Source organism: Cryptomeria japonica, unplaced genomic scaffold, assembly GCF_030272615.1.
Source record: "Cryptomeria japonica unplaced genomic scaffold, Sugi_1.0 HiC_scaffold_472, whole genome shotgun sequence".
Taxonomy (NCBI): Eukaryota; Viridiplantae; Streptophyta; class Pinopsida; order Cupressales; family Cupressaceae; genus Cryptomeria; species Cryptomeria japonica.
In genome coordinates, this window is record NW_026729292.1 from 71,773 (window position 1) to 82,500 (window position 10,728).

The 10,728-nt window shown below is 63.1% G+C and overlaps 1 non-coding gene across 1 annotated transcript; it reads left to right on the forward strand.

Annotated features, from left to right (window-relative positions):
- Positions 1 to 6,242: 6,242 nt before the first annotated feature.
- On the forward strand, positions 6,243 to 6,361 carry LOC131871861 (5S ribosomal RNA). The gene has a single exon (XR_009370055.1). It is a non-coding gene; the product is annotated as a 5S ribosomal RNA (ribosomal RNA).
- Positions 6,362 to 10,728: the final 4,367 nt, after the last annotated feature.

Below are 10,728 nucleotides of genomic sequence, written 5' to 3' on the forward strand. Positions count from 1 at the left end.
CCCCGCCGAAGGTGCACGCGAGGTGCGCACCCGGGGCAAACCGGGCTCCGACTTCGTGCACGCCGCACCTTGGAGCACACTTCGGAGCGCTCCTTGGTGCGCACCATGGTGCCCACCAGGGCGCGCAACCCCGCCGAAGGTGCACGCGAGGTGCGCACCCGGGGCAAACCGGGCTCCGACTTCGTGCACGCCATGGTGCGCACCGCGGCGAAGGTGCGCACCCGGGGCAAACCGGGCTCCGACTTCGTGCACGCCGCACCTTGGAGCACACTTCGGAGCGCTCCTTGGTGCGCACCAGGGCGCGCAACCCAGCCGAGGTGCCCACCCCGGCGAAGGTGCACGCGAGGTGCGTACCCGGGGCAAACCGGGCTCCGACTTCGTGCACGCCGCACCTTGGAGCACACTTCGGAGCGCTCCTTGGTGCGCACCATGGTGCCCACCAGGCCGCGCAACCCAGCCAAGGTGTGCGCACCAAGGTGCACGCGAGGTGCGCACCCGGGGCAAACCGGGGTCCGACTTCGTGCACGCCGCACCTTGGAGCACACATCGGGGCGCTCCCGGGTTCGCACCGGCGTTGCGCACCGTGGTGGGCACCTCGGAGCACACCAAGGTGGGCAGCGAGGTGCGCACCTTTGATGCGATGCCTTCACTAATTTCCATAAAAGGCAAAAAAAAAACGAGATTTTAAAATTTCCGTTTTGAAAGATAGTGAGAAAAAGGGAATGCTGGTGCCATCTTGAGCCCGCCCTGGTGCGCAGCCCAGCCAAGGTGTGCGCACCAAGGTGCCCACCCTGGCGAAGGTGCGCGCCCGGGCAATTAATCCAACTTCCAACTTCGCGCGCGCCAGGGTGGGAGCGCACCCAACAACCGGGCCTGGGAAGAGCCAATGCGAGAAACCCCACCAAACGCTCTGACAAAAAAAGAGGGGGCGCTCCAGTAACCCCGCTTCGGAGCGCACCCTGGGCAAACCCAGCCAAGGTGCCCACCCCGGCCAAGGTGCAGGCGAGGTGCGCACCCGGGGCAAACCGGGCTCCGACAACGTGCACGCCGCACCTTGGAGCACACTTCGTAGCGCTCCCGGGTGCGCACCTCAGAGCACACCAAGGTGGGCAGCGAGGTGCGCACCTTTGATGCGCTGCCTTCACTAATTTCCAGAAAAGGCAAAAAAAAAAGGAGATTTTAAAATTTCCGTTTTGAAAGATAGTGAAAAAAACGGAACGCGCGTGCCATCTTGAGCCCGCCCTGGTGCGCAGCCCAGGTAAGGTGCCCACCCTGGCAAAGGTGCGCACCCGGGCAATTAACCCTACTTCCGACTTCGTGCGCGCCAGGGTGGCAACCGGGCCTCGGAAGAGCCAATGCGAGAAACCCCACCAAACGCTCCGACAAAAAAAGAGGCGGCGCTCCAATAACCCCGCTTCGGAGCGCAGCCGGGGCAAACCCAGCCAAGGTGCCCACCCCGACGAAGGTGCACGCGAGGTGCGCACCCGGGGCAAACCGGGCTCCGACAACGTGCACGCAGCACCTTGGAGCACACTTCGAAGCACTCCCGGGTGCCCACCGGCGTTGCGCACCGTGGTGGGCAGCGAGGTGCGCACCTTTGATGCGCTGCCTTCACTAATTTCTAGAAAAAGGCAAAAAAAAATGAGATTTTAAAATTTCCGTTTTGAAAGATAGTGAAAAAAAAGGAACGCGGGTGCCATCTTGAGCCCGCCCTGGTGCGCAGCCCAGGCAAGGCATGCGCACCAAGGTGCCCACCCGAGGTGCACACCCGGGGCAAACCGGGCTCCGACTTCGTGCAGGCCGCACCTTGGAGCACACTTCGGAGCGCTCCTTGGTGCGCACCATGGTGCCCACCAGGGCGCGCAACCCAGCCAAGGTCTGCACACCAAGGTGCCCACCCCGGCGAAGGTGCACGCGAGGTGCGCACCCGGGGCAAACCGGGCTCCGACTTCGTGCACGCCATGGTGCCCACCGCGGCGAAGGTGCACGCGAGGTGCGCACCCGGGGCAAACCGGGCTCCGACTTCGTGCACGCCGCACCTTGGAGCACACTTCGGAGCGCTCCTTGGTGCGCACCATGGTGCCCACCAGGGCGCGCAACCCAGCCAAGGTGTGCGCACCAAGGTGCACGCGAGGTGCGCACCCGGGGCAAACCGGGGTCCGACTTCGTGCACGCCGCACCTTGGAGCACACATCGGAGCGCTCCCAGGTTCGCACCAGCGTTGCGCACCTTTGATGCGCTGCCTTCACTAATTTCCAGAAAAGGCAAAAAAAAACGAGATTTTAAAATTTCCGTTCTGAAAGATAGTGAAAAAAACGGAACGCGGGTGCCATCTTGAGCCCTTCCTGGTGCGCAGCCCAGGCAAGTTGTGTGCACCAAGGTGCCCACCCTGGCGGAGGTGCGCGCCCGGGGCAATCCGGGCTCCGACTTCGTGCACTGCATGGTGCCCACCAAGGCGCGCAACCCAGCCAAGGTGCCCACCGCAGCGAAGGTGCACGCGAGGTGCGCACCCGAGGTGCACACCCGGGGCAAACCGGGCTCCGACTTCGTGCACGCCGCACCTTGGAGCACACTTCAGAGCGCTCCTTGGTGCGCACCAGGGCGCGCAACCCAGCCGAGGTGCCCACCCCGGCGAAGGTGCACGCGAGGTGCGCACCCGGGGCAAACCGGGCTCCGACTTCGTGCACGCCATGGTGCCCACCGCGGCGAAGGTGCGCACCCGGGGCAAACCGGGCTCCGACTTCGTGCACGCCGCACCTTGGAGCACACTTCGGAGCGCTCCTTGGTGCGCACCATGGTGCCCACCAGGCCGCGCAACCCAGCCAAGGTGTGCGCACCAAGGTGCACGCGAGGTGCGCACCCGGGGCAAACCGGGGTCCGACTTCGTGCACGCCGCACCTTGGAGCACACATCGGGGCGCTCCCGGGTTCGCACCGGCGTTGCGCACCGTGGTGGGCACCTCGGAGCACACCAAGGTGGGCAGCGAGGTGCGCACCTTTGATGCGATGCCTTCACTAATTTCCATAAAAGGCAAAAAAAAAACGAGATTTTAAAATTTCCGTTTTGAAAGATAGTGAGAAAAAGGGAATGCTGGTGCCATCTTGAGCCCGCCCTGGTGCGCAGCCCAGCCAAGGTTTGCGCACCAAGGTGCCCACCCTGGCGAAGGTGCGCGCCCGGGCAATTAACCCAACTTCCAACTTCGCGCGCGCCAGGGTGGGAGCGCACCCAACAACCGGGCCTGGGAAGAGCCAATGCGAGAAACCCCACCAAACTCTCTGACAAAAAAAGAGGGGGCGCTCCAGTAACCCCGCTTCGGAGCGCACCCTGGGCAAACCCAGCCAAGGTGCCCACCCCGGCCAAGGTGCAGGCGAGGTGCGCACCCGGGGCAAACCGGGCTCCGACAACGTGCACGCCGCACCTTGGAGCACACTTCGTAGCGCTCCCGGGTGCGCACCTCAGAGCACACCAAGGTGGGCAGCGAGGTGCGCACCTTTGATGCGCTGCCTTCACTAATTTCCAGAAAAGGCAAAAAAAAAAGGAGATTTTAAAATTTCCGTTTTGAAAGATAGTGAAAAAAACGGAACGCGCGTGCCATCTTGAGCCCGCCCTGGTGCGCAGCCCAGGTAAGGTGCCACCCTGGCAAAGGTGCGCACCCGGGCAATTAACCCTACTTCCGACTTCGTGCGCGCCAGGGTGGCAACCGGGCCTCGGAAGAGCCAATGCGAGAAACCCCACCAAACGCTCCGACAAAAAAAGAGGCGGCGCTCCAATAACCCCGCTTCGGAGCGCAGCCGGGGCAAACCAAGCCAAGGTGCCCACCCCGACGAAGGTGCACGCGAGGTGCGCACCCGGGGCAAACCGGGCTCCGACAACGTGCACGCAGCACCTTGGAGCACACTTCGAAGCACTCCCGGGTGCCCACCGGCGTTGCGCACCGTGGTGGGCAGCGAGGTGCGCACCTTTGATGCGCTGCCTTCACTAATTTCCAGAAAAAGGCAAAAAAAAATGAGATTTTAAAATTTCCGTTTTGAAAGATAGTGAAAAAAAAGGAACGCGGGTGCCATCTTGAGCCCGCCCTGGTGCGCAGCCCAGGCAAGGCATGCGCACCAAGGTGCCCACCCGAGGTGCACACCCGGGGCAAACCGGGCTCCGACTTCGTGCAGGCCGCACCTTGGAGCACACTTCGGAGCGCTCCTTGGTGCGCACCATGGTGCCCACCAGGGCGCACCCGAGGCAAACCGGGCTCCGACTTCGTGCACGCCGCACCTTGGAGCACACATCGGAGCGCTCCCAGGTTCGCACCAGCGTTGCGCACCTTTGATGCGCTGCCTTCACTAATTTCCAGAAAAGGCAAAAAAAAACGATATTTTAAAATTTCCGTTCTGAAAGATAGTGAAAAAAACGGAACGCGGGTGCCATCTTGAGCCCTTCCTGATGCGCAGCCCAGGCAAGTTGTGCGCACCAAGGTGCCCACCCTGGCGGAGGTGCGCGCCCGGGGCAAACCGGGCTCCGACTTCGTGCACTGCATGGTGCCCACCAAGGCGCGCAACCCAGCCAAGGTGCCCACCGCAGCGAAGGTGCACGCGAGGTGCGCACCCGAGGTGCACACCCGGGGCAAACCGGGCTCCGACTTCGTGCACGCCGCACCTTGGAGCACACTTCAGAGCGCTCCTTGGTACGCACCAGGGCGCGCAACCCAGCCAAGGTGCTCACCCCGGCGAAGGTGCACGCGAGGTGCGCACCCGGGGCAAACCGGGCTCGGACTTCGTGCACGCCGCACCTTGGAGCACACATCGGAGCGCTCCCGGGTTCGCACCAGCATTGCGCACCTTTGATGCGCTGCCTTCACTAATTTCCAGAAAAGGCAAAAAAAAGAAAAAAATGAGATTTTAAAATTTCCGTTTTGAAAGATAGTGAAAAAAACGGAACGCGGGTGCCATCTTGAGCCCGCCCTGGTGTGCAGCCCAGGCAAGTTGTGCGCACCAAGGCACCCACCCTGGCCAAGGTGGGTCACGGGGTGGGTCCTAGGGTGGGTAACGGGGTGGGTACTAAGGTGCGTGCCAAGGTGGGTCATAGGGTGGGTGCCAAGGTGGGCACCAGGGTGGGTGTGCACCAACCCTAGCCAGGGTAGGTCACGGGGTGGTTGTCGGGGTGGGCGTCAAGGAGCCAAGGTGGGTGGCAAGTAGCCAAGTTGCGTGCCAAGGTGGGTGTCGGGGTGGGTGCCAAGGATCCAAGGTGGGTGCCAAGGAACCAAGGTGGGTGTCTGGGTGGGTGCCGAGGTGGGAGCCAGGGTGGGTCCCAAGGTGAGTGCAAAGGTGGGTGCCAGGGTCAAGGTGAGTGCCAATGTGGGTTCCAAGGTGCCAGGGTCAGGGTGAGTGCCAATGTGGGTTCAAAGGTGCTAAGTTGGGTGCGAGGTTGGGTGCGAGGGTGGGTGGGTGCCAAGGTGTGCTAGGTGGAAGCCCGGGTGGGTCGGCATCCCATGGGTGTCGAGTTGGGTGCCTGATGGGTGCTTCTTGTCAAGTTTTAGTCGTCGGGACTCATTTCGAGCCTTAGAGGTCGTTTCTTGTCCGGTTGCCCTGTCTTCGACCTGGGAACCCAATTTTGGTCCTCGGGTCCCATTTTTTTTTGTCTCGCATCCCACTTTTGGCCTGTGGCCTTTTCGGGGTCGATTCTCGTTTTGGGCATCAGAGCATGTTTCTTCTCCTAAAACCCAATATTTGTTTATTAAGTCTCGGAACACATTTTTGTTCTCGTGGACCCATCATGGGTCTTGGAACGCATTTGTGGTCCTTGGGTCCCATTTTGCATCCCGAAACTTGTGTTTTGGTGCTTGATCCCTATTTTGGGTGCCCACCTTGCACCAAGTGCGCACCCGGGGCAAACCGAGCGCCTTGGTGCACCGGGGCAAGATCGAGCGTGCACCCGAGGCGCCCCGAACATGCACCAAGGTGCACTCGGCCCACATGTGAGCGCAGGTCGTTGCGCCCGAGGTGGTGTGTGGGCACCGCGTTGCAGACGGGACACTGCACGCACACGACGCCCCCTACAGGTGCACGCACGTAGGCCGGGCCGGGTGCACACCCGACGCCCTAGCAAGGTGCGCGCACCCGGGCAGGGCTCACACTTGGCGAACGGGGCGCACTTCGCGAGGGAGGGTGTGCACCTCGACGGGGGTGGGTGGCCGGGGTGGATTCGCACGTGGGTCGCGGTTTGCTAAGTACACACTGCGACAAGCTCATAACGGGTGCGATCATACCAGCGTTAGTGCACCGGATCCCATCAGAACTCCGCAGTTAAGCGCGCTTGGGCCGGAGTAGTACTGGGATGGGTGACCTCCCGGGAAGTCCCGGTGTTGCACCCTTTTTTAGTTTTTCGCCGGGCATCGCAATGCTATTTGAATAAACCTTTTGCCCGTTTGCGTTCTCGTCGGGGCCGGGCCGGGCCGGGGTGCGCTGCCCGCACTACCGCGCGCGCGGGGGCGACACCGAGCGCGCACCCGAGGCGCCCCGAGCACACAGGCCACGGTGCAACCCGGGCGTTGTGCGCGCACCCCGGTGCGCCCGAGGTGCTGCGCGCGCACCCAGGTGAAATCGGTGTGCACCTCGGCCAGTGCGCGCTCGGTCGAGTCGCGCACGTTGGCCAAGGTGCACGGTGATGTTTCTTACTCTAAGGTTCCGCACCAGACGCCCGGGACAGGTGAGCGAAGCTGGGCGGGGCCGGGTGCGCGGCCGGGGCAGGTGCACGCAGCTGGAGAGAGCTTTGGAGCACACTTCGGAGCGCACCAATGATGCGCTCCATTCAAAAGTTTCCTGAAAAGGCAAAAAAAGTTGAGATTATAGAATTTCCCACTTGAGAGATTGTAAAAAAAAAAAATTTAAAATGAAGGAAACGCGGGTGCCAAGGTGTGCGCAGCCCAGCCAAGGTGTGCGCACCAAGGCGCCCACCCTGGCGAAGGTGCACGCAAGGTGCGCACCCGAGGCAAACCGGACAATTAACCCAACTTTCGACTTCGCGCGCACCTTGGAGCGCACTTCGGAGCGCTCCTTGGTGCGCACCAATCTTGGGCACCTCGGAGTGCACCATGGCGCCCACCAAGGTGCGCACCCGGGGCAAACCGAGCTCCGACTTCGTGCGCACCTTGGAGCGCACGAAAGGTGCGCACCATGGCGCCCACCAAGGTGCGCAGCCCAGCCAAGGCGTGCGCATCAAGGTGCGCACCCTGGCGAAGGTGCGCACCCGGGGCAAACCGAGCTCCGACTTCGTGCGCACCTTGGAGCGCACAAAAGGTGCGCAACCCAGCCAAGGTGTGCGCACCCCGGTCAAACCGAGCTCCGAATCGTGCGCACCAGAGGTGCACGCCATCGTGCGCACCTTGGAGCACACTTCGGAGCCCTCCTTGGTGCGCGCCGATGTTGCGCACCTCGGAGCGCACCCGGGGAAAACAATGCAATTAACCCGACTTTCGACTTCGTGGGCACCTCGGAGCGCTCTCGGGTTCGCACCTCGGAGCACACCGAGGTGCGCACCTTTGATGCGCTGCCTTCACCAATTTCCAGAAAAGGCAAGAAAACATTGAGAAGGTGTGCGCACCGAGGTGCCCACCCTGGCGAAGGTGCACGCGAGGTGCGCACCCGGGGCAAACCGGGCTCCGACTTCGTGCACGCCGCACCTTGGAGCACACTTCGGAGCGCTCCTTGGTGCGCACCAGGGCGCGCAACCCAGCCGAGGTGCCCACCCCGGCGAAGGTGCACGCGAGGTGCGCACCCGGGGCAAACCGGGCTCCGACTTCGTGCACGCCATGGTGCCCACCGCGGCGAAGGTGCACGCGAGGTGCGCACCCGGGGCAAACCGGGCTCCGACTTCGTGCACGCCGCACCTTGGAGCACACTTCGGAGCGCTCCTTGGTGCGCACCATGGTGCCCACCAGGGCGCGCAACCCCGCCGAAGGTGCACGCGAGGTGCGCACCCGGGGCAAACCGGGCTCCGACTTCGTGCACGCCGCACCTTGGAGCACACTTCGGAGCGCTCCTTGGTGCGCACCATGGTGCCCACCAGGGCGCGCAACCCCGCCGAAGGTGCACGCGAGGTGCGCACCCGGGGCAAACCGGGCTCCGACTTCGTGCACGCCGCACCTTGGAGCACACTTCGGAGCGCTCCTTGGTGCGCACCAGGGCGCGCAACCCAGCCGAGGTGCCCACCCCGGCGAAGGTGCACGCGAGGTGCGTACCCGGGGCAAACCGGGCTCCGACTTCGTGCACGCCGCACCTTGGAGCACACTTCGGAGCGCTCCTTGGTGCGCACCATGGTGCCCACCAGGCCGCGCAACCCAGCCAAGGTGTGCGCACCAAGGTGCACGCGAGGTGCGCACCCGGGGCAAACCGGGGTCCGACTTCGTGCACGCCGCACCTTGGAGCACACATCGGGGCGCTCCCGGGTTCGCACCGGCGTTGCGCACCGTGGTGGGCACCTCGGAGCACACCAAGGTGGGCAGCGAGGTGCGCACCTTTGATGCGATGCCTTCACTAATTTCCATAAAAGGCAAAAAAAAAACGAGATTTTAAAATTTCCGTTTTGAAAGATAGTGAGAAAAAGGGAATGCTGGTGCCATCTTGAGCCCGCCCTGGTGCGCAGCCCAGCCAAGGTGTGCGCACCAAGGTGCCCACCCTGGCGAAGGTGCGCGCCCGGGCAATTAACCCAACTTCCAACTTCGCGCGCGCCAGGGTGGGAGCGCACCCAACAACCGGGCCTGGGAAGAGCCAATGCGAGAAACCCCACCAAACGCTCTGACAAAAAAAGAGGGGGCGCTCCAGTAACCCCGCTTCGGAGCGCACCCTGGGCAAACCCAGCCAAGGTGCCCACCCCGGCCAAGGTGCAGGCGAGGTGCGCACCCGGGGCAAACCGGGCTCCGACAACGTGCACGCCGCACCTTGGAGCACACTTCGTAGCGCTCCCGGGTGCGCACCTCAGAGCACACCAAGGTGGGCAGCGAGGTGCGCACCTTTGATGCGCTGCCTTCACTAATTTCCAGAAAAGGCAAAAAAAAAAGGAGATTTTAAAATTTCCGTTTTGAAAGATAGTGAAAAAAACGGAACGCGCGTGCCATCTTGAGCCCGCCCTGGTGCGCAGCCCAGGTAAGGTGCCCACCCTGGCAAAGGTGCGCACCCGGGCAATTAACCCTACTTCCGACTTCGTGCGCGCCAGGGTGGCAACCGGGCCTCGGAAGAGCCAATGCGAGAAACCCCACCAAACGCTCCGACAAAAAAAGAGGCGGCGCTCCAATAACCCCGCTTCGGAGCGCAGCCGGGGCAAACCCAGCCAAGGTGCCCACCCCGACGAAGGTGCACGCGAGGTGCGCACCCGGGGCAAACCGGGCTCCGACAACGTGCACGCAGCACCTTGGAGCACACTTCGAAGCACTCCCGGGTGCCCACCGGCGTTGCGCACCGTGGTGGGCAGCGAGGTGCGCACCTTTGATGCGCTGCCTTCACTAATTTCCAGAAAAAGGCAAAAAAAAATGAGATTTTAAAATTTCCGTTTTGAAAGATAGTGAAAAAAAAGGAACGCGGGTGCCATCTTGAGCCCGCCCTGGTGCGCAGCCCAGGCAAGGCATGCGCACCAAGGTGCCCACCCGAGGTGCACACCCGGGGCAAACCGGGCTCCGACTTCGTGCAGGCCGCACCTTGGAGCACACTTCGGAGCGCTCCTTGGTGCGCACCATGGTGCCCACCAGGGCGCGCAACCCAGCCAAGGTCTGCACACCAAGGTGCCCACCCCGGCGAAGGTGCACGCGAGGTGCGCACCCGGGGCAAACCGGGCTCCGACTTCGTGCACGCCATGGTGCCCACCGCGGCGAAGGTGCACGCGAGGTGCGCACCCGGGGCAAACCGGGCTCCGACTTCGTGCACGCCGCACCTTGGAGCACACTTCGGAGCGCTCCTTGGTGCGCACCATGGTGCCCACCAGGGCGCGCAACCCAGCCAAGGTGTGCGCACCAAGGTGCACGCGAGGTGCGCACCCGGGGCAAACCGGGGTCCGACTTCGTGCACGCCGCACCTTGGAGCACACATCGGAGCGCTCCCAGGTTCGCACCAGCGTTGCGCACCTTTGATGCGCTGCCTTCACTAATTTCCAGAAAAGGCAAAAAAAAACGAGATTTTAAAATTTCCGTTCTGAAAGATAGTGAAAAAAACGGAACGCGGGTGCCATCTTGAGCCCTTCCTGGTGCGCAGCCCAGGCAAGTTGTGCGCACCAAGGTGCCCACCCTGGCGGAGGTGCGCGCCCGGGGCAATCCGGGCTCCGACTTCGTGCACTGCATGGTGCCCACCAAGGCGCGCAACCCAGCCAAGGTGCCCACCGCAGCGAAGGTGCACGCGAGGTGCGCACCCGAGGTGCACACCCGGGGCAAACCGGGCTCCGACTTCGTGCACGCCGCACCTTGGAGCACACTTCAGAGCGCTCCTTGGTGCGCACCAGGGCGCGCAACCCAACCAAGGTCTGCACACCAAGGTGCTCACCCCGGCGAAGGTGCACGCGAGGTGCGCACCCGGGGCAAACCGGGCTCGGACTTCGTGCACGCCGCACCTTGGAGCACACATCGGAGCGCTCCCGGGTTCGCACCAGCATTGCGCACCTTTGATGCGCTCCAATAACCCCACTTCGGAGCGCACCAGAAACCGCACTGGACGCTTGGGCAAAAATGTAATGCGCACCCGAAGCCCCTACCCAGAA